Below are 24584 nucleotides of genomic sequence, written 5' to 3'. Positions count from 1 at the left end.
GACAGAGAGATGATTACTTTAAGTTACTGATCTCTTAATTTCAAACACACGTTTAAAACCCTGTATTTATACTCTCTTCTCCTAATGATTACTGTTTTTGATGTCAAATACTACATCTAATTGTTTTCCCTATTCCTTAACTGCTTATCATATATATAGATGATTTTAGTACTTTTGGTTTTTTACCTCACTACTAGCTTTGTGTGTGGATGATTTCCTACCTTTACTGTATTGGGCTTCCCTGGTGGCTCAGAAGGTAAAGTGTCTGCCTGCAATGCAGGAGACCTGGGTTTGATCCCTGGGTGGGGAAGATCTCCTGGAGAAGGAAATGGCAACCCACTCCAGTACTCTTGCCTGGAAAATCCCATGGATGGAGAAGCCTGGTAGGCTGCAGTCCATGGGGTCACAGAGAGTCGGACACAACTGAGTGACTTCACTTTCACTTTCACTGTATGTTAACCCTTACCAGTGAGCCTTTTCCTTTTGTAAGTTTCTTATTTCTAGTTGTGGCTTTTCCACCTAAAAAAGTTAACATCCATTGTAAAGGTAGTTTGGTGATACTGATCCCTTTTAGCTTTAGCTTGTCTGTGAAGCTTTTGATTTCTCCATCAAATATGAAAGAGAATATACTTACTTGGCAGAAGAGATCCCATGATCATGAAGGCATTTTCCTCAGGACAAGGCTTATCCATCGCACTCTGAATGTGCTGATCCTTGCAATTTCCACAGTTGTGGGAAACTTGACTGTGTAATTTGTGATAGCACTCTCCTAGGCTTAAAAACTCTGGGAAAAAAAAAAAAAAACTTGCTTTGCAGAGTTTATTCTGCTTTTTAAATTTTTTTAAGTCTTTATTGAATTTATTGTAATATAACTAGTTTCATGTTTTGATTTTCTGGCTGCAAAACATGTGAGATCTTAGGTTCCTCACCAGGGATCAACTCACATCCCCTGCCCTGGAAGGCAAAGTCCTAACCACTGTACTACCAGGAAAGCCCCCAGAGTGTGTTCTTGGCTATGAATTTTTCTCCTCTATCACCTTAAATAAATTGCGCCATTCCCTTTTGGCCTACACAGTTTCTACTGAAAAATCAGTTGATAGTTTAATGGGAGTTCCCTTGTATGTTATGTGTTGCTGTCCCCTTGTTGCTTTTAATGTTCTCCCTTAAACTTTAGTTTTTGCCATTTTAGTTGCAACATATCTTGGTCTGTTCCTGTTTGTGTTTGACCTGTATGGGACTCCCTGTTCTTCATGAACTTGGGTGACTGTTTTCTTTCTCAAGTTAATGAAATTTTCATCTGTTATGTCTACAATTGTCTTCTCAAGGTTCTTTCTCTCTCTCTTCTCTCTCTCTTCTTCTGAGCCCCTATAGTGAGTGTATTACTGTGCTTGATGTTGTCTCAGAGCTCTCTTAAGCTGCCCTCATTTCTTTTATTCTTTTTTTTTTTTTTTTTCTGTTCAGCAGCAGTGATTTCTACTTCTCTGACTTCCAACTAAGTGATCTGTTACTCTGTATCATTTAACTTAGTATTGATTCCTTCTAGTGTATTTTTCATTTCAGTTATTGCATTTTTCAAATCTGTTTGGTTGCTCTTCATATTTTCTAACTCTTTGTTAAGAGCTTATAGCTTCTTACTCTATTCATTCATTCTCCTCCTGAGTTCTCTGATTATCTTTGCAATCACCACTCTGAACTCTTTCTCAGATAGGAACTTCACTAGTTCCTTTGGGATTTTATCTTATTCCTTAATCTGAAACATTTTCCTCTGACACCTAATTTTGTCTAAGTTACTATTTGTATTCTTATGTATGTGATAGGTTAGTAACATTACTTGGCCCTGAAGAAATGGCCCTCTGTAGGAGACATCCTATGCATCTCCGCAGTGCATTACCTGCTCTTCACTTAGGCTATATGCTCCAGGGATTCCCCCTGAGAGGACTGCATGGTTCCTTCTGTTGTGGCAGCCTGACTGTGTGGGCAGTCTGCTAGTCTTAGTTGGCTCCTGTTTTGGTATGTTGCCAGGCCCTGCCTTGTGTAGATGCTGCTGGCTGCTGTTCACTGGGGCCTGGTCACAAGGCAGTCTGCTGTAGAACTGTAGGGGGTCCCAGGGCTAATGTTGGCTTACTGGTGGGTGGAGTCAGGGTCCCAAAGACCTCAGAGTTGTTGCCCACCCACTGGCAGGTGAGGCAAGGTCCTGGGGTTATTGCCAAACTACTAGCAGGCACAGCTATTTCCTGTAGTCTTGCTGCAGGGCCCAGGAATCCCAGAACTCACTTCAGATATTTTGGTGGATGGGGGTGGTTTCTGACACATTTGGATATGGTGTCATGTTGTCCTGAAATGTGTTCACCTGCTAGCGGGCAGAACCAGGGCCCTGCTAGTCTCAGGGTAGAGTCTGACTCATTGAGGGCAGGCTGAAACCACAGGCTTTGAGATTGTAGTGTTCTTGCTACTTCTCACCCTGGTGCCGGAGGGTAGTCTAAAAGCTAGTGTAGGATTCCAAGGGAGAAGTGCTGGTGCCTGTCCATTGGTAGGTAGAACTGTGTCTTGGCCCTCTGGTGGGCAAGGCCATGTCTAGTGTCATGTCTAGAGGTGGCTGTGGGCTCAGGAAATCCTTAGATAGCCTGTTGGTTGACACTCACCAAGTTGGTTGTTCGTCCTGAGGTGTTCCAGCACTGGTGCCTACAGGTTGCTGGGTGGGGCAAGGTCTTGGTGCTAATACACCAAGAAGGCATCCACCATCAGCAGTGTCCACATGGCTTGATGTTCCTAAATATGTCTCCCACCAGTGTCCCTGTCCTTAGGGTGGGCAACAGTCAAACCCTGCCTCTCCAGGAGACTCCAAAATCAGCAGATACGTTTGGCCGAGAATCTTATCAAATCACTGCTTTTACCCTGGGTCCTGGGGCATGTAAGTTTTTGTGTGTGTGCCTTTGAAGAGTGAAATTTCTATTCCCCCCACTCCCCCGTCCTGTGGAGCTCCTGAAATTAAGCCCCACTGGCCTTCAGGGCCAAATGCTTTGGGGGCTTACCTTCCTACTGCCATACCCCTGGGCTGGGGAGTCTGATGTGGGGCTCAGGACTCTCATTCCTATGGGAGAACCTCTGCAATATTCTCCAGGGTATGGATCATCCACCTGGTAGGTATGGGATTTGATTATATCACAAGTTCACCCCTTTTCCCAGTCTCATTGTGGTTCCTCTTTATGTCTTTATCTGCAGAAAATCTTTTCTGGTAGGTTCTAGTCTTATTCATCCATGGTTGTTCTGCAGATCATTGTGAGTTTGATGTACTCATGAAAGGAGGTGAGTTCAGAGTCTATCTGCCATCTCAGCCAGTCTTCCTGACTGACATTCTTAAAGAAACTTCCTTCTGCTTCAAGTTTGAAGCAGTAAGTGCTAGCTTTCCCTTGAATTCCCTACATCCTGATTTCACAAAATTAAGCTTCACAATTTGTATTTAAGGTTGTATTATAGCTAGTTCTTTGTTTTATTTAAAAGAAGTGATTTTTTCCCTGTATTTTCATTCTTTGTCATTTTAATTGGATTTTAGAAATGAGATAGAGCAAAAATGCCTTAACTGTATCATATGGATATATAGTCTTTAGATGTTTTAAAGCTAGGGAGTAATAAAAACAAAATGTAGGGTAGTAGTTGCTTCTGTATGGTGTCAAGGAATGGGACTGAGAAAGAGTATGCAAGTTGATGCAATAGTGTAAATAATACTCTATAGTTTTTAAGTTGGCAGCTGGGTTCCCAGCTTATTATCTTGTTTTCATGCTTCATTACTTACTTTATTTTGCATTTAATTTTAATCTACCATTATATAATTTAAATTTTTCCCTTCCAGAATAAAGGATTAATTAGATAGAAGTTCACTGCTGAACAAAGAGGAAAATCCCTTACCAGTTGAAAGTACAGATCTTCCTCAACTTACAATGGGGTTGTTTGTTGTTGCTATTAATCACTAAGTCGTTTTCAGTTCTTTTGTGACCCCATGGACTGTAACCTGCCAGGCTCCTCTGTCCATGGGATTTCCCAGGCAAGAATACTGGAGTGGGTTGCCATTTCCTTTCTCCAGGGGATCTTCCCGACCCAGGGATTGAACCCACATCTCCTGCATTGGCAGGTGGATTCTTTACCATTGGGTCACCAGGGAAGCCCACTACAGTGGGGTTGCATCCCAATAAATCCAATAAATTTTCAATAAATTGAAAATATTGTAAGTTGAAAATGCCTTTAATATACCTAAATTACAGAGCATCATCGCTTAGCCGTCTAACTTAAGCGTGCTCAGAGCCTTGGCCTACATTTGGATAAAATCACCTAACACAAAGCCTATTTAATAATAAAGTGTTAATATCTCATATAACAATGAATACTGTATTGAAAGTCTGGGCACAGAATGATTGTCACCCTGTAATCCTGGGCTGAGTGGGAGCTGTGGCTGCCACAGCTCACTATTAGGAGAGAGTATCAGACCACATCACACTCACCAGCGGAAAGATCAAACTTCAAAATGAATGTTTCTACTAAATACACCACTGTAAAATTGAAAAATCCTAAGTCAACCTACTGTAAGTCAGGGGTCATTTATTATCCTATTACTGTGTCTTTATAGAGTTTCTAAGACTGTCCTGAGTTAACAGCCACCCTGGAAAGGACTGTGCTGTCATCTCCCCACCCTCCCCTATGTTGACTTTCTGTTCTCTTTTATCATCAGGATTTTGGTCACTTTGTCTTATTTAGTAGTTGCCACCAAAGAATCAGGAAACAATAAGAAAAATCAAGTATTACATAAATACAAATGGCAATCATAGAATCAAATATTGCTGCTGCCCTCAGGGCATTAATGGGCCCTCCAGACATTGCTCCATTACCTTCTGTGTTCCAGTGCTGATGATGACAGTTCAGTTCAGTTCAGTCGCTCAGTCATGTCTGACTCTTTGTGACCCCATGAATTGCAGCATACCAGGCCTCCCTGTCCATCACCAACTCCCGAAGTTTACTCAAACTCATGTCCATCTAGTCAGTGATGCCATCCAGCCATGTCATCCTCTATCTTCCCCTTCTCCTCCTGCCCCCAATCCCTCCCAGCATCAGGGTCTTTTCCAATGAGTCAACTCTTCGCATGAGGTGACCAAAGAATTGGAGTTTCAGCTTCAGCATCAGTCCTTCCAATGAACACCCAGGACTGATCTCCTTTAGGATGGACTGGTTGGATCTCCTTGCAGTCCAAGGGACTCTCAAGAGTCTTCTCCAACACCACAGTTCAAAAGCATCAATTCTTTGGCACTCAGCTTTCTTCACAGTCCAACTCTCACATCCATACATGACCACTGGAAAAACCATAGCCTTGACTAGATGGACCTTTGTTGGCAAAGGTAAAGTCTCTGCTTTTGAATATGCTATCTAGGTTGGTCATAACTTTCCAAGGGACTAGGTCTGATAGACAGAGTGCCTGATGAACTATGGACAGAGGTTCGTGACAATGTACAGGAGACAGGGATCAAGACCATCCCCATGGAAAAGAAATGCAAAAAGGCAAAATGGTTGTCTGAGGAGGCCTTATAAATAGCTGTGAAAAGAAGAGAAGTGAAAAGCAAAGGAGAAAAGGAAAGATATTCCCATTTGAATGCAGAGTTCCAAAGAATAGCAAGGAGAGATAAGAAAGCCTTCCTAAGTGATCAGTGCAAAGAAACAGAGGAAAACAATAGAATGGGAAAGACTAGAGATCTCTTCAAGAAAATTAGAGATACCAAGGGAACATTTCATGCAAAGATGGGCTCAATAAAGGACAGAAATGGTATGGACCTAACAGAAGCAGAAGATATTAAGAAGAGGTGGCAAGAATACACAGAAGAACTGTACAAAAAAGATCTTCAACGACCCAGATAATCACAATGGTGTGATCACTCACCTAGAGCCAGACATCCTGGAATGTGAAGTCAAGTGGGCCTGAGAAAGCATCACTACGAACAAAGCTAGCGGAGGTGATGGAGTCCCAGTTGAGCTATTTCAAATCCTGAAAGATCATGCTGTGAAAGTGCTGTACTCAGTATGTCAGCAAATCTGGAAAACTCAGCAGTGGCCACAGGACTGGAAAAGGTCAGTTTTCATTCCAATCCCAAAGAAAGGCAATGCCAAAGAATGCTCAAACTACTGCACAATTGCACTCATTTCACATGCTAGTAAAGTAATGCTCAAAATTCTCCAAGCCAGGCTGATGATAAGTTTAATTCTATTTTGATTCTTAATTCTTTACTTGGAAACTATTTCTTCCTCAAGTTTTGCTACAACACACTAGAATGTATTGTTGCAAACTGGACACACTGGTGTTAGGTTGTGCCTTTAGCCTAGAAACTCAGGTCCTTCAGTCCTGAGAAATTTCTTAACTTGTTACTTTCATTTTTTCTTTTCTGTTTAATGTTTCTCCCTTTCTTTGGAAGTTCTATTCTTCAGCTACTCAATGTCTCAGAAAATCTTCCCAGGTTCTGCTCTTACATTTCTTTTCTTTATGTTCTGCTGTCTTGGAGACATATTCTACTATCTTTCATTCCTTTTTTTCAATTTTGTTGTTGCATTTTTAACTTCTATGAACTCTTTTTGTTCTTTGAATATCTTCTGTCTTTTTCATCTTTATTTCTCAATAGTATCTCTTTATGTGTTTCATGTCTTCATTAACTTTCTTATCTCTCAGAGGACATTAATGGTAACCACTTTTGAAGTTTCCGTTCTTTTAACTAGGACAGTATGCCTACACATTCATGTATATATGAAATATAGAGACATTTCTGTCTCTAGGCTGTCTTGGCCAGGTCCCTATCTTAGAGCAGTTGTTATCCAATTTGTTGGTATCAGAATCTCTTTACCCTTGTGAGAATTATTGAGAATTCAAGGAGATTTTTGGAAGAATGAAGAGTGGAGGAGAAAAGATAAATTGTTCCAGCAGAAGACTAGACTCGAGTCCAGCTCAATGCAAGAACAGAAGGTATGGATGAAGTGTAGAGTACAGGTTGAAAATGACAGAAAATTGGAAAGATTGGCACAAACTCTATGTAGCCAGATCCTGCCATCTAGTTTCAGAGCTAAGATCTCAGGAAGAATCATGGAAAGGTTTCATCTGGGGAGCAATATAATTTACAAATAGCCTTTTTGGAAACTCCTTCTGCTTGCAATCTGAAAATGGAATAGAAAAGGAACAAGTCTGGAAACAGCAAGATTAGATTGGAGGCTCCTGAAGCAGTCCAAGGAAGGTGTACCACAGCCTTGTATAGAGCAACTGACAAGAGGGTTGAAGAGAAATGAACAGGTTTGTGAAGTATTTAGAATATGGAATCATCACAAGCGTGTGACAGATTAGATGGAGGGAGAAGGCAGGTGAGACACTGAGATGAGTCAAGAATAACCCCCACATTTTTGCCTTGAGCAAATGAATAAGTTATAACTTCACTGAAACATGAAAAGAACACATTTAAGAGTAGCTATTTATTTGTACACAAAGTTGTTCATTATGTGAAAATATCTGAGTCAAATTACTTTGGATTCCAAATCTCAATTATTACTTAATAAAGAATAATAGATATGCATTAAACTTTTATTCAAGCCCTGTTTTATACTCTCTGTATACACACACACACACATATTCATTTATTCCCCATAAAATCCTTATGAATTAAGAGGTATTAATATTACTACTTTATGTTTCTTTAGAAGAGGCACAGACTGGTTAAGTAGCCTTCCCAAGGACCCGCAACTTAGTGTTGGTGCAAGGATGAGAAGAATCTGACTCTGGGTGGCAGTGATAACCACTAAACTGCACTGTGCAGTGGTGTGTATACACATGTGTTTTCTTAACAAACCTTATGTGTGCATGCTCACTCGCTTCAGTCATGTCCAACTCTATGTGCCAGACTACTCTGTCCTTGGGATTCTCCAGGCAAGAACACTGGAGTGGGTTGCCTTGCCCTCCTCCAGGGGGTCTTCCCAACCCAGGGATTGAACCTGCCCTCTCTCACATCTAACCTGCATTGGCAGGCAGGTTCTTTACCACTAGCACTGCCTGGGAAGCCCAAGTCTTGAGTTTGGATGCAAATAAATTATTGGTGGAATCCATTTTCTCCACTGATAACTTATTTTCTATTCCCATTTATTCAATCTTTTATTTATTGAGTAAGCTTGTATTTATCAGCCCTTGAGTTAGATAAAAATTCACATATGGAAAACATAATTCATGTCTTCAAATTAGTCTAGTGGGGATGGGAGACAGGTTAAAGGACAATGAAAACACAGTGTGACAAGGTAGGCTCAGAAGCCATGAAAGCACAGAGGCAGGAAGCCTAAATCAGACTGGACTGGGGCGGGGGAGTAGATACATGCTGAAGGAGACACACAAGAGCTGTTCTAATGCTAGAATAAGAGTCACACACATGCAGAAAGAGGAAGGAGAAGCTTGAAGTTGGAGCCACCTGCATAAAAAAGTAACAGAACCAAGTGGATTTGAGGATAAACTTTACACCTTCACAACCTCCTTCATGTCATAACATTTACAAAAACGTGAAGATGCTAATATGGACACCTGAGCATATGAGGTTGCCTGCTGGTTAATAGATATATGGGTCGGAGCTCAAGATAACTTCAAGATGCATGATACTCTGGAGCATCATGACTGCTACCTTTCTGAAAGAATCAATATGCACGTTGCAAAGGCTCAGAATGAATGATGGAATTTGGGCAAAGAAGTGGAGAAATAAATAATTATGTGTTTGTATACATAAGTATAAGATACTTTAAGGTAGAACTAAACATTTTTGGGTAGGGAAAGAAAAAATAAATAGCTGAAGAGATGATGTAGGAGGAACACTTGTTATGATCTTCTCTTCCATTTTGAATTTTGGTTGGTGGGAAATATGACTTATCCTCATATGTAAACACAAAATTCACACTTTGACAGGTTGGTGGGTTATAAAGAGCAGAGGATAACATTCTGTTTAATTATACTACAAACATGGGCTCTTTTGCTATTTTATGTCCTCTGACTGTATGGTCAAGCATAATGACTTATTTTACACAATTTAAATTGGTCATTTTTAAAACAATTCATCAAACTATATAGTACAATTTCTTATTATGTTTGTTATGCTCATATTTATATGTTAATCCTAATAATCAAAGCCGAACAACCTCAAAGATTCCACAAATTGGATCACAGTGTAGAAAAAACTTATCATCTAGAAAAAAAATTTGACATCAACAATTTTGTTCCAAACTATTTGGCAAAATTTTATGACCAAACCAATACCAGAGAGCTCCACCTTCTTCTCTAGGGAAAAATGTTCAGAATGGAAGGCAGATTCAACTGTTAAATGTTAGGGTATAAATGATGCATCCAGAGAGGAAGAAGTTATAGCTTGGAAGCTGGTCTCTGAGGAATTTGCAACATCATCCCATGTCTGGGGTCATCTTGTCCTCAGATCTCAAGGACATTTTTCTCACTAAACTGAACTGAAGTCTAGGCTTCTCAAGGGGATTGAGCATAAAAATCATAGAAACTAAAGGTGATTTTATTCAATCTCTTCATTTTACAACTACAAGAAAAAAGTGCTCAAGGAGGTTAAATAAATAGCCTGAACCAGTTGCAAAGCTAGACTGGAATGCAGGTTTCTGCATTAAATCTTACTTTATGAACTCACCATGGGACAGAGTAGACAGGAATGGTGATGCAACAGGATGATTCAAATATCTATGATTCCAGGGTCTAATAATCCAGGACATTTGATCCACAAGTTTAAAAAATGGTCCTTAAGAAAAAGATTCTACTGTCAAATAAGTCTGATAATTGAATGAATTAACCAGAGGCAAACAGACTTTTGTGTTTTGTTGGTAAGTAGGTTAGTTGGTTTTTACTATAGGAGTCCTTAGGGCCTTTGATCCTTAAGGGAGCATAGTAAAAAGAATGTTTCAAACTAATGTGCAATAGAGCATCATTTTCATGGAACATATATCACCATCTTACTTCCATGGAGAAATATTAGCTTATAAAATTCAGAAAACTTCATCATGACTTTCAAGTTTTTTTACAATATGAATATAAACAACTTTTAAAGTCTATACATATTTCAGACTCTTCATGAAATTCATGACTTCCCATATTTGTTCTGGAGAAGGCAATGGCAACCCACTCCAGTCTTCTTTCCTGGAGAATCCCATGGACGGAGGAGCGTGGGTAGGCTGCGGTCCATGGGGTCGCAAAGAGTCGGACAGGACTAAGCGACTTCACTTTCTCTTTTCGCTTTCATTCATTGGAGAAGGAAATGGCAACCCACTCCAGTCTTCTTGCCTGGAGAATCCCAGGGACGGGGGAGCCTGGTGCGCTACCATCTATGGGGCCGCACAGAGTCATACAGGACTGAAGCAATTTAGCAGCAGCATATTTGTTCACATTGCTCTCTCTTCCATCTCCACTGTGGAACTTCATAACCCATCTTGACAGAATTATCTCCAATTCTTTCTGTTAGAGTTCACTAACATTTCCTTTTTGTCATTCATCAAGCCTTTCTTTAATTTGATGAACATTTAGAAAGTGCCTACTATGTTCCAGGTACTATTCTAGGAACTGAGGGTATAGTTCAGTTCAGTTCAGTTCAGTCACTCACTCATGTCCGACTCTTTGCGACCCCATGAACCGCAGCCAGGCCTCCCTGTCCATCACCAACTCCCAGAGCTTACCCAAACTCACATCCATTGAGTCGGTGATGCCATCCAACCATCTCATCCTCTGTCATCCCCTTCTCCTCCTGCCCTCAATCTTTCCCAGCATCAGGGTCTTTTCAGATGAGTCAGCTCTTCGCATCAGGTGGCCAAAGTATTGGAGTTTCAGCTTCAACATCACTCCCTCCAATGAACACTCAGGACTGATCTCCTTTAGGATGGACTGGTTAGATCTCCTTGAACAAAATAAAAATCACTGCCCCATGGAGCTTACGTTCTTCTGAGAGGCAGAGGTGTGGAAAGAGAAATATTTTTAAAATTAATAAGCATACCTACAACAACATTTTATCTCTAATATAGCATCTTTATGATACCTTAGGGTGTTTACACATTTGTCTCCATTTAAAGGACTTGTTGAGGGTTGTGCCATACTAGTCTGCTCGGGCTGTCATAATGAAATCCCATAGAGCAGGTGGCTTTAATAGTAGAAAATTCTTTCTTATACTTCTGGAGGCCAGAAGTCCAGGATCAAGGTGCAGGCAAGGTGGGTTTCACTGTGAGGCCTCCTCTCTGGGCTGGCGGCAGCCACCATCTCCCTATGTGCCACTTCCTCACATGCTCCAGGCAGGAGAAATCTCTCTTCTCTCTCCCTCTTTCTATAAAAACACCAGCCCGATCCTGGGGCCCCACTCCAATGGCCTCATCGAAACCTAGTTACATCCCAAAGGCCCTACCTCCAAATACCATCACACTGTGTGTGTGGTGGGGGGCAGGGTGGGCTTCAGCATACAGAGTGGGGAGGGGGACAAAGACATGCAGTCTACAACAACAGTACTTCTTAGTGGTCTTCATATCTTTCAGAGCTCAGCAGGCTCTTCCCATCTAATAGGCCTTTAGTAAATACGACTGAATTAATGCTTCAGAAAGGACTGTCTTACAGCATTAGGAGCAGCCGTTAGTAGGACTGCCCCAGGGAAGGAGGAGCAAGGTTTCCAGGGACCATCTGTGAATATGGCTTTCCTCTGAGGGGAGGGCAGACAAACATGGCAACTTGCATGGCAGGTTTGCCAGGCACATGCACGTTTCTCTTTCTCCCTTTATTGACTTCATAGTTGGTTGTTTAGATGCTAGTCACATTTGACTCTGTAGCCTCATGGACCCTCGCTTGCCAGGATCTTCTATCCATGGGCTTTCCCAGGCAAGAATGCTAGAGTGGGCTGCCATTTCCTTTTTCAGGGGATCTTCCCCACCCAGGGATTAATCCCTGGTCTCCTGCACTGTAGGCAGACCCTTTACTGTCTGAGCCCCCAGGGATGCCCTTTTCATTCAACTTTTGCAAATAAATTACAAAAATTTGCCAGTTACAGCTACTTTCTAAATTTAAATGACATCCTGTATTTTTATTTGCTAAATATACAACTTTACATTTTGGGTATGTAAAAATGACTGAAATGTTCATTTCTATGTTACTTTTTCACATAAAAACACAAGTCTCGGTGAAAGCCAACAAAATCATTGTCTACTTAGGCACTTTTATACACACAAACTTTAATGGAAAAGAAGCTGCCTCTCTCCTTCACATAGGAAAAATGAGTATTCTTTGGTTAAATGGGAAGAATACAGATAACTTTTACTGCATAACTGGCATAGAAACTGGCTGGCATATCAACTCAACAGAAGTTTCTACCCCAACCCTTTAAGAATAGGAAGGACACCCTCTATAAACCTTGTAAATACAATATGATCACTCCCTGTTTGCTTAACCGGCATCCATTAAGCATGTGAGGCAGGCCTGGCTCTCCTCAGGTGCCAAGCATGTAAAAATGAGCATGGCATCTGGGACAACCTACCGTTTGTTTATTTTTCCAATTGATAATTTATTCATTTACTTAGTTATAAAATATGTTTTTCAGAGTTGACCCAAAAGTACTTAAAACAACATTTGACATATAGTACTACACACCAAAAAATACATTCAAAAATAAGTGAGGAACACACAACTCTAAAGTCTAATTAGACTGAAAATTTCTAAGAAAGAAAACAAGAATACATGCTAGAAAAAATGGCAAGGGACTATATATACCTAGATATAATTATATATAATTTAAATCTTATGTACATTACAAAAACCCACCCACAAAATTAAAAGGGAAATAAAAGGAGAAAACATATGCAAGTTTTATAAAACACAAACATTTAATATTCTTTGCAGATAAAAGACTTTCATAAACAGTAAGAAAAAGGTAAATATTCCTATTCAAATGATGCCAAAGGACATAAAGCATACATTAAGAACTCAAAGTAACTTTCCTTCTTCTTTCCAGCTTGTCTCAGACAAAAGCAATGTTATTTCAGAAAATAAAAATCCACAAGAAATAGTAAAAGAAGGGATCATCATGAGGAAGGGAAAGGACCTCAAAGAATTCAAGGCCAGGCAACTGGAAGTGAGAAGAAGAAAAGTTTCTAAAGAGCAAGAAAGGGGCAAGTCTCTCACAAGAGGTCTCGGGGTCAGGATCCTCCCACGCACCCCTCTCAGGGCCGCTGCCGCCGCCATTAAACTTCCAAGTCATGAAGACAGATGTCATGGAAAGGCCCACGTTTTAAATTTGAGAAAGTCAGTGGCGCATACTTGGACACTGGACCCAGGTAAACCTGAATTCGACTCCTGTCGCACATGCACTTAAGCTACACTGAGGTAAAAGCTATGCCACCCCTCTAGAGTCAGTCACCTCACCTGTAAGGGAAGCGACAGAGGAGCCTGTCTCACTGAGTCGCTGCGATGCTGCGAGTCTCTAAATGCCATTGATGAGAGGAATGATTCTCAAGCAACATCGTCTCCCTCCTATGTCTGAGTTGATACGTGATCATAAACAATATGAGGCCAAACAGCAGATTAATTAAAATGGAATATTCAGTTAAACAAAAGTGCATGCCGTGTTTTAACACAGCAGTTCCCAAAGTGAAATATTATTCCTGAAGGAAGTTTCTTGAAAAGGCCATCTTCATCCAAATAAGTCAGAGAAATGATATGGACTCTTTCCCCACTTACAGATTTGCACCGTATTAAAAAGATTTTCACCTATTAAATGTATTTCTGTGTCCCATAGTAAAGCAACATGTTCAATTTTGCTTAATCTGGCAACTTCCAGTTCTCCAAATGTGTAATTATGAAATAAGAAGAGAGGTTTTTGTTTTGTTAACTCTTTAAAAAATCTTGTAAAACTAATTTTCAGTAGAATGTATTTTCAGAAAAGCCACACTTCACTGATTCAAGCTTTATACTTGTTAGAAAACATAGTTCTTTTTTTCCTTTATGAAACATACACAATATTAGCATGATATTAACAAGTCTTATTTAGTATTCATTCATATCCTCAGTGGATACATTTGAGGCATTCACTAAAGTCTGGAAATTGAGGATATAAGAGGCAGGTCCTGACCTCACAGAAATGAAAGGCCAGCACTGTTAACAGCAAACACTAGTGTTATGATGAAGATGTACAAAGTCCAAGGAGGATGTTCAAAGGATGGAAGGCAAGTCCTAATTCTAAGACCACTAGAAAATTTCAAGATCATTTATTAAAAATAATGCATATTCTATCATTTTAAAAATTTGTGTGTACTTATATCAGGGCATATAAAAACACTTCATTTCTTTAAAACTGATCTATTCAAAGTCCCAAGGTAATGCGGTAGGGGAAAAGATCAATTTGCATAATAGATTTAGATGGTTTTCTTCTATTCTTTTGAAGCCAGCAAGAATTCCTTCAGACCGATTCTTAATAATGCCTACTTCTCACCCATAATAAAGGAATGCAAAGAAGGAGAGGGGAGAGCTCTAATCAATCTCCTTTCAGAGGCATCATTCAAGTATTTATCTCTTTCTCAGAACTTGTGAGTTTTCATGATCTCTCAGTCCATCAGCTAAGCTAAGCTTTTCAATGTAGAAAAGTGAGGATGTTGGGTAAGGTGTTGTCCTCTGGATAGAGAAGATGGAAAAACTGCAAGAAGTCTAGTGCAAATGTGGACATTCAATTCCTTATCCAATGAGTTATCCCAAAACTTCATTTAGCTGATTATCAGTGAACATCCTATTCACCTAGCTGTCAAGACACTAAGTTTTAGTGTTGGGGAGATATTCCTGAACTTACTCCATTTCTAATGAATGGACTACCATCCCCTTGCGCACTGACGTAGAATAGGACACTGAAAGAGAAGTTGCACATCTTCAGGAACTTGGGAAATAAAAGATTTATATGACATTGTCTTGGTTTACTATTTGTACAAAGTTAAAATGAATTCCACATGCAAAAAAGAAAACAAAAGTATATCATGAGAATTGAGTTCAGGGACGACTGTCAGGGAACTCAGTGATGAACACACAGGGTATTTCACTACTTCAGTCAGTGGCCATTTCTCTAATCACATATAAATGGGACTTTTCTAAATACTTAATCCAAAGTGTTCCATCAGTTTTGATATGCTTCTCCATATTGACATGTCTGTGAATTAGATCAAGTTTCCCCTACTCTACATTCTTTTTATCATCTGTATTACTTTCCCTTTGTAAGAAAATTCTCTTTTGCCTCAGTCTACAAGGGAAAAACACAGATCTGGACCAAACTGAAGCAAACCTTTATGTGAAAGGAGCTGTGACAGTGAGAAAACAGCCAAAAAATCTGAAGAGAAAATGATAGAAAATACAGAGTAGGCCCCTGTTGGGAAGCAATGCTCTTAAGTGCTCATAGCTTGGTAAAATGACCTGATTTATTATAAAACTAAATCCCCTATCCAAACTCTTGACCTAATTTTCCTTCTATTTTATGCTAACCTATTTTTGCATAGAAAGGCTTTATGTTTAAAAATAAGAAATCAATGTACTACAATAACAATTTAACAAAATTTTCAGTAGAGGAACCAAAACATCCAACTACTACAAGACTTTGGGGAGCCCAAAAGCATCTATTAGGACTTCTCAAATTTTCTATTTGGGTATTTGAGAAAGATTTTGGTTTTTAAAATTATTTTCTTAAATGTATGATAAGTACAGAAAAGAGTGTGACTGATGTATGCTTGTTTACATGTTTGTGTGTGGTGTGTGTAGCCTGTGTGTAGTTTGAAAGGCAATAAAACAAATACTATGCACACAGGACTAGTTTAACAATAGAACATTACCAGCCCCTCAGAAATGCTTCCTGATTTTATCCCACTCCTCTATCCTCTCCAAGGTAACCACTGTGCTGAATGACTCACTAATCCCTTCCTTAGTTTTACTTGTAAGTTTTTTCATGTACATGTGTATACAGAATAAATACATTATTCAGTTGTCTTAAGAGTTACTCCCTCAGAAACAGTCAATCTTGCCACTGTGAGAAAAGTTTCCTGGATAAGAGAGGCTGGTCTGCATCTTTCCCAGGATCACAGTGTGACTTCAGTTCACCTGAAACATTACCAAAGCCCCATTTGGGAATGTCAGTGGTAGATGAAAAAGTAAAAACTTATAGAAAGGCTCTAGTGTGTTTCAGCAAGAGTATGTTTGGGGTCTAGGATGAGAACAGGATGTTTTCTTCTAAGCTATACAACATAGCCAATGTCCCACTCTCACAGGTAGCAGAGGAAAATGCTTGCATGAAGTGACCAAGTTATCTCAGCTGATTCAGGCAACAAAGTGTGGAAGGCAGAGCAGGAACAATTGGATATCTTTGCTCTCAACTCTGGTAAGAGGTCAAATCACCTTCAAAATCATCCTGGAATTCCCATTGCTTCTCCCTTCTGTTGCATCTTCTTATTCCTCTCTCCTGCTTTCCAATTAACTGGTATTTTCAGTTGTTTGGGTGGACACTACCTTCCAGTAAATTCCTAAACGTAGCCTGGGAGCAGAAAAGGCTGAAAACATATTCACAGTCAGTTCTCCTTATTTGCAGTAGTTAAGTTCTATGAAGTTTCCAAGAACACTGGATTAGCAAATACTGAACTATTGTTCCTGGGGTAATTCCTATGAACCTGTTCTCAGGTTTGTTTTTCTACCCATCGGTACCTTACAAAGGGATAGACAAACAGATCAAAGGAAAAAACACCTCAATATACTAAACTGGTTTTTGTCAAAGTTATAAAGGCAATTCATTGGAGAACAAAAAGTCTTTTCAACAAATGGTACTAGAATAATGGTATGTCCTCTGCAAAAGAAATTAATCTTGACCTGGATCTCACATCTTATGTGCGTGTGTTTGTGTGTGTGTGTGTCTGTGAGTTAGTTGCTCAGAAGTGTCTGACTCTTTGTGAACCCATGGACTGTAGACCACCAGGCTCTTCTGTCCATGGGATTCTCCAGGCAAGAATACTGGAGTGGTTGCCATGCCCTCCTCCAGGGGATCTTCCCAACCCAGGGATCAAACCTGTGTCTTTTGTCTCCTGCATTGGCAGGTGGGTTCTTTACCACTAGCACCACCTGGGAATAGCATATCTCAAAATGCAAAATATAAAATTACAAAAAAAAAACAGGAAAAAAAATCTCTGTGACCTTGAGGTAGGCAGAGTTCTTCAAAATGACACCAAAAGCCCTACCCATGGAAAAAAACTTAACAAATTGAATTCATCAATGTTTAAAACCTTTTGTTATTTAAATGACACTGTTAAGATAATGAAACCACAAGTCACAGAAATAGATACAAATATTTACAAATATTTACAATATTTACAATTCACATTCTGACAATGAACTTGTATCCAGAATGCATGTAAAATACTTTAAAACTCAACATTTAGAAGTCAATCTAATTTTTTAATGAGCAGAAGATTTACACGAAGACCTAAGAAAGGAAGGCTTGTATAGATGACAAATAAGCACATAAAAAGATTCCACACATGATTACTCATTAAGAAATGTAAACTAAAACCACAATGAATACCATTACACAACTATTAGAATGGCTAAAAACAAACAAAAAAATTGGCAATACCAAGGAGTCATCAACAGTGTCAAGGTGATTAACAATAAGGAGAAAACAAGGGAAATATCACAGACCAGGGGATAGTAAAGAAACATGACACTAAAGGCAATGTGGGATCCTGGAGAGATTCCCGGAACAGAGAATAACATTAAAGAAAACTGATGTAATTAGTTTGAAGTTTGATTAATATTCAAGCACCAATGTCAGAATGTCGGAGGTCTTGGTGCAGAAGGAATATGATTCCAATCAGAACCAAAATGCATGAAGACATGAAAGCAAAGGGAAGAATAAATATATCAGTAAATCTAAACAAATATTAGTTTTATAAGACAACAATAATAATGTCTTCATGGTGTAAAATACTTGAAAAGTAAAATACATGAAAATATCACAAAAGATGGGAGGTTAAATGTAATAAATGTGTTCTCAAGTTCTTACATTGTCTGAAATGTGATAAAACTACTACTTCCAATTAGACTCTCATTAGACAAAGGTATGTGTTCTAATCTCTAGAGTATCCATTAAAGAATCATAAATGAAGGTATCACTAACTATTTAATAGAGAGCTGAAATAATAAAAAGTGCCCAATCAAGCCAAACAAGCAAAAGATGAAAGAAAGGGAAACAAAACAGGAAAACAAGTAGAAAGCAATTGTTTTTCAGCTCTTTCAATCTATGAGAAAATGGATTTCAACCTAATTATATCTAGAATTACATTCAATGTAAATAAACAATTTCAATTAAAATACAAAGACTATTGACCTATAGACTAAAATAAATTAATAAATTCCTGACAAAAGCATCCATGCATTACATTTTTAAAAGACATTTTGCTTGTTAATTTTCATTGTTATATATTAATTTCCATTTAAACAATTTCTGTTTTTGTCTATTTCTCTTCATTTTGGGGGAAAAGATTTAACTTGCTGTTCTTTTTATAAGGTTTTGAGATGCTACTATAAGCATTACTTCTCACAGTGTGTTTTGCTAAAAACCAGACAATTTAAGGTTTCCCTGTGTGGCTCAGATGGTAAAGACTCCACCTGAAATGCTGGAGACCCGACTTCGATCCCTGGAGAAGGAAATGGCTAACCACTTCAGCATTCATGGACAGAGCAGCCTCACTGGCTGCGGTCCATGGGGTCGCAAAGAGTCGAATACAACTGAGTGACCAACACATTAGACAACCTAAAGCATGTTCTCTCAAAAGATAAATAAATCAAAAACAAAAAGTTAAAGTAAAGTATGTTCTCTCTTATGTCATGACCATACAGACAAGAATGAATCCTTCTGTAGAACATAGAGAGGGGACCTGTTCCTACTGAGATGAGTTGCCCCCACACATATGTGTATCTGCTTAGTCGCTCAGTCATGTCTGACTCTTTGTGACTGCATGGACTATAGCCTGCCAGACTTCTCTGTCTATGGGATTCTCTAAGCAAGAATACTGGAGTAGGTAACCATTCCCTTCTCCAGGGGATCTTCCCAACCCAGGGATTGAACCCATGTCTCCTGCATTGGCAGGTGAATTCTTTACCACTGAGCCCCCAGGGAATGAAGATCAAGGTTTTACTAGTCTCACAAAATGATTTGAGGATGGATTTTCCTAGCGGTGGACGACTAACACTTTCACTTTCAAATTAAGTATGTGTGAATCACATTAAGTGGGCAAAGGTGTAGTGTTAAAATGCCAGTAACAGGTTGCCAGTTGTAAAGACATCCCAGGTTATCAGTTTTAAAGACAAACTTCTGCCACTCAAAAGCCTTATTATAATATTAGACTTTAATTTCCACTGTTGAGATCTTGATGCTATGAGACCCCACATGAGAGTGGTTAAATGTGTTACTTTAGTTGCTGGTACACTAATGATCAAAGATCAGAAGTGGAGTTAATGCAAAACAATGCCCTGAAGCCAAGTGCAGGCTAACCGATATTGCAGCACATTGGGATAATGAAGCGATAGAATTTGCTAGAGTGGAACAAAGCAGTGAAGAAGTGAGCTAACTTGCAGAGTGGGTCAGTGTAATCAGCCAGAGAAACTCAGCAAGTCAGCACTTTATTGTGCTGATGAAAAATTCAGTCACCTTTGTGCCAGCCTGAAACATGCTTTTAGTAGCAGGGATACTAGTTAATAAGCAATGGTTTTTATAAATGGGATTTTTTAAATTAATAATGCATTTTGAAGTGCACAACTAAGTGCAGGCTTGGATTTAACTGTTAAGACAGGAAAGTGTAAAATATAAAATGTAATCTCCCAACTATGAATTCCAACAAGTATCACCAGTCACTATGAATTAATGTTGCTTTTGATTGTTATGGTATTTGCTTAGTAAATGTGTTTTGTTTTAGAGCTGTGTAAGGATGATAAATGTAGCAACTTATGTTGAATACATACAAAAATAATGCAAATAATATATCACCATAGGATATATTGAGCTTCTTTTTTCCTTTTAAAGGGAGTCTTTCTTGAGAAAAACACATCAACATCAAGTCTGGAGCTTTGTTAAAAGTTATGAACATTGCAGCTCAGATCACATAAGTCAGGATTTCCTGGGTGGGAGCCTGGGGATGTGGGTGAGTCTGTGACCCAGATACAAAGAGTCTCAAAGAGGTGAACACGACTGACAGCCTGAACGGCAACTGGATATCAGACTAAAATGGCTTCATCTGATGCAGAAGAAATATAGCTTCTGAGCCTGACAGGGCACCTGCTCCAGGGCCTGAACCATGGGGAATGCAGACCATTCTGGAAGTGGCAAGAGGAGTCTATGGCAGCTGCTGGAATTTGTGTGTCTCCATTGCTATAGAAGTTTCTTTACAATGAGAAAAACGAAGAGAGTTCAGAGCCATATAACACGTAGTGACATTTAGTGAACTTTCTGACACTAAACCCAGAAATCCAAGTCTGGAAGCTGTGCTCCTCAACCTAGTAATTCCCACTCTCCTGCAAACCTTCCAACCATATGAGCTGGAAGGGACAAGGAGTTGTTGACAACTGAGGACATAAAGTCTAAGGAGCCTTTGAAAGGCGGGCTGCACAGTATCCACTGTGCCCTTCAGCCATGGTGCCGATCGATGCCCCATGCAGACTTTGAGACAGAATAAGCAGTGTCAATTGTGCAATACAGTTTAACAAATCAAATATACAGAGAAAAAGCAGCAATGGGTTCACTCTAGGGTAACTGATGTAGAAGAGTTCAAAGTTAACAAAGGGTGATGAAATGGGAGTGACTCTCTGAGCCAAGAGACAAACTGTTGCAAGGACTTTAAATGTAAATATTTCATGATGTCAGGAATGAGCCTACACCTGCCAGATAAAGTTGGAAGTGTCCTTCTTCTTGTGGACAGTTACGTTTCTCTGAGTTTGAAGTGTATTTTGACAGTTCAACTTATCAGAAAATTGCCTTTTAGCTGAAATTTATTTGCATGTCTGGTGTATCATATTCTCTTATAACTGTTTCCTACATATATAGATTATTTTCACTTTCACTTTTGAAACACTTGTGTGTTCTTTTTCATAATTACATTTTCTAATTTATGCTATTTTCCTTCTGAGTTCCTTCTTATTTTCTAGTGAACTGTCTAGTATAAATATTTTAAGAGCCAACTTTTGTTATCTCTGTTTATTGTTTTCTTTGTTCTAATTGCCAATTTCTGATTTAATATTTCAATACTGGTTTTTTTTTTAAGACTAGTGCTTTTTAAAGAAAAAACTTTTTTTTAGTTTGTATTGGGATATAGCTGATTACAATGTTGCAATAGTTTCGGGTGGACAGCGGAACAGCTCAGCCATACACAAACATATATCCATTCTCCCCCAGACTCCTCTCCCATCCAGGCTGCCACATAACATTGAGCAGAGTTCCATGTATAGTATGTTCTTGTTGGTTATCCATTTTAAGTTAGCAGGGTGTACATGTCCATCCAAATTCCATAATTATCCCTTCCTTCCAGCATCATAAGTTTGTTTTTTAAGTTTGTGTGTCTCTTTCTGTTTTGTAAGTTCATTTGTATAATTTCCTTTTAGATTCTACATATAAGGGAGGGCTATTGCTTTTTGTACACTATGGCATCTAATGGAATATATTAGTTTCTCTCTTAAGCTATTTCTGGCTGTAAAATTATCAGAGCCTTGAACATATACTTCAAAAAGGAAGATACACAAATGCCCGATAAGGATATGAGAAAGTATCCAACAGCATTAGTCATCAAGCGAATACCAAATCAGATGTCACAACCCACCCACCAGAATGGTTAAGATAAGGAGAACGACATCTCCAACATCATTGGGGGGCAGTGAAAATGGAGCAGCCACCTTAGAAAAGGCTTTGCTGTTTTTCATCAAACACACATCTACCCTGTGGTCCAACACTTCCACTCCTAGAAATGAAATCATTTAACCACAGACAGATCTGTACATGAGTGCCCATAGCAGTTTTATTCATAATATGTAAAAACGGGAAGCAGTCCAGATGTCCACCAACAGGAAACTGAAAGCAAAGTGCAAGACAGTCATACACTGGTCTCTTACTGTCCAGCATTAAGAGAGAAATGAAAATAACAGCAACATGGATGAGTCTAAAAAATATGTCACTGAATAAAGATATGTGTGCATTACTCAGTTATGTCTGACTCATTGTACATTCATGGAGACTGTAACCCGCCGGCTCCTCTGTCTTTGGGATTCTCCAGGCAAGAACACTGGAGTGGGTTGCCATCGCCTTCCTCCAGGGGATCTTCCCAACCCAGGGACTGAACACAGGTCTCCCGCATTGCAGGCAGATTCTTTACCATCTCACCTCCCAAGGAGGACTTACACAAAAGAGCAATTTCATTTATACAAAGTTCTAAAGTAAGAAAAATAATATATGGTTTTAAAAAAAAGCATTTGCTTCATAGACTAAAAAAAAAAAAAAAAAGTCATAACCATGCTTCCCTTTTTGGTGAGGGAGTGAGTAGGGTGGAAATTAATAGGGAAATAGCCCAAAGGAATTTTCTGCATTCTAGCTATTTTTTTATTTTGTAACTAGAAGTTTGTCAAAATTGCAAATTATACACTTAGCATTTGTACCTTCCACTGTATGTCAATTTTACCTCAAAAAATTAAGAACAAGAAGCAAATGCTGATAAGACCATTGAAATATTTAGAAGTAAAGCTTATTGATATTCACAACTTCCTTTGAAGTACATCAAAAAATTAGGAGGATTGATGAATAGATAGGCTTACTATATATGTGGGTTAGCTAGAACCCAGGAAATTCCCATGGGCCACATCTCTATGAATTTCCACCCTTCATACTCTTCACTCCAAAGGTAATCATGGTTCTGGTTTTTTTTATTTTACTATATTATTTTTTCCACTTTAGAACTTTGTATAAATGGAGTCATGCAGTATTTCCCTTTGTAAATTTTACCTAAAAGAGTAAGAATCAGAAACAAATACTGATAAGAACATTGAAATTTTATAAGTAAAGTGTACTGATATTTGCAACTTACTTTGAAGTGTGTCAAAAAATAAGATGGATTAATGTATGGAGAGATTTATTATATATGTGATAAAATAAAAATAACAAAATGTTAGTAATCATGGGACCTAGGCTGTGGGTATGTGGATATTCATTATTTAGTTATTTCAACTTTTCTGTATAGTTGAAAATCTTAATTGGGTTACATGTATCTTTTGAAGCAAAATATGAGGAAAATATCTTTGGGCACACTTGAGTTGCAGCCCAGTGGTAGACCCCTGGATAAAGCCTTGCACCATAAGCAGAAGCTGAATGGCCTGGACTTTAACTGGAATGAGCAATTATGAAGTATTTAAGAGGCAGGCTGTTGTGTGTGTGCTTAGGTGTCCAATAAGCACTGTCACTAGCGGAGGAGCAGGAAGGCTGTTCATGTGACCTGTGATCACCCACAAGCAGCCCCATTGCAACCTGGGCCTCACTCCTGTGCCCCTTGGTATTCCAATTTGTGCATCGCTTTGCAATTCATGATCCACTATTGTTTTATAATTTGGTTATGAGGAAAATTAAGTACAATGATAGTTTTTAATAACATGATATGGCTTTTAATTCTTTAAAAATAATTTAGGTTAGAACAGAAATACCTCACAAAATAGTAAGAAACAATGAGCATGGATTTTTTGGTTAATATTTTGTCTAATGTATAGCTTTTCTAAACACATCTCAAGATACTACAAAATATTCAAAAGACATGATTCATACATGAAATAGTATAATGTAAGTACTTATTTAGAAAGGTCAAAAAAACTTTAAAAGAAAGTGTTTTAATACAGTGATTTTTTTTCCATTTATTTTTATTAGTTGGAGGCTAATTACTTTACATCATTGCAGTGGTTTTTGTCATACACTGAAATGAATTAGCCATGGATTTACATGTAGTCCCCATCCCGGTCCCCCCTCCCACCTCCCTCTCCACCCGATCCCTCTGGGTCTTCCCAGTGCACCAGGCCTGAGGACTTGTCTCATGCACCCAACTTGGGCTGGTGATCTGTTTCACCCTAGATAATATACATGTTTCGATGCTGTTCTCTTGAAACATCCCACCCTCGCCTTCTCCCAGAGTCCACAAGTCTGTTCTATACATCTGAGTCTCTTTTTCTGTTTTGCATATAGGGTTATCGTTACCATCTTTCTAAATTCCATATATATGTGTTAGTATACTGTAATGGTCTTTATCTTTCTGGCTTACTTCGCTCTGTATAATGGGCTCCAGTTTCATCCATCTCATTAGAACTGATTCAAGTGAATTCTTTTTACCGCTGAGTAATATTCCATGGTGTATATGTACCACAGCTTCCTCATCCATTCGTCTGCTGATGGGCATCTAGGTTGCTTCCATGTCCTGGCTATTATAAACAGTGCTGCGGTGAACATTGGGGTGCATGTGTCTCTTTCAGATCT

The 24584-nt window shown here is 38.9% G+C and overlaps 1 pseudogene; it reads left to right on the top strand.

Moving 5' to 3' along the window:
* Positions 1-626: 626 nt before the first annotated feature.
* On the top strand, positions 627-767 carry LOC139033563 (U1 spliceosomal RNA; annotated as a pseudogene).
* Positions 768-24584: the final 23817 nt, after the last annotated feature.

Source organism: Odocoileus virginianus, unplaced genomic scaffold, assembly GCF_023699985.2.
Source record: "Odocoileus virginianus isolate 20LAN1187 ecotype Illinois unplaced genomic scaffold, Ovbor_1.2 Unplaced_Scaffold_17, whole genome shotgun sequence".
Classification (NCBI taxonomy): Eukaryota; Metazoa; Chordata; class Mammalia; order Artiodactyla; family Cervidae; genus Odocoileus; species Odocoileus virginianus.
The sequence above is the reverse complement of the archived record's forward strand: the minus strand, read 5'-3'. Positions and strand labels throughout refer to the sequence as shown.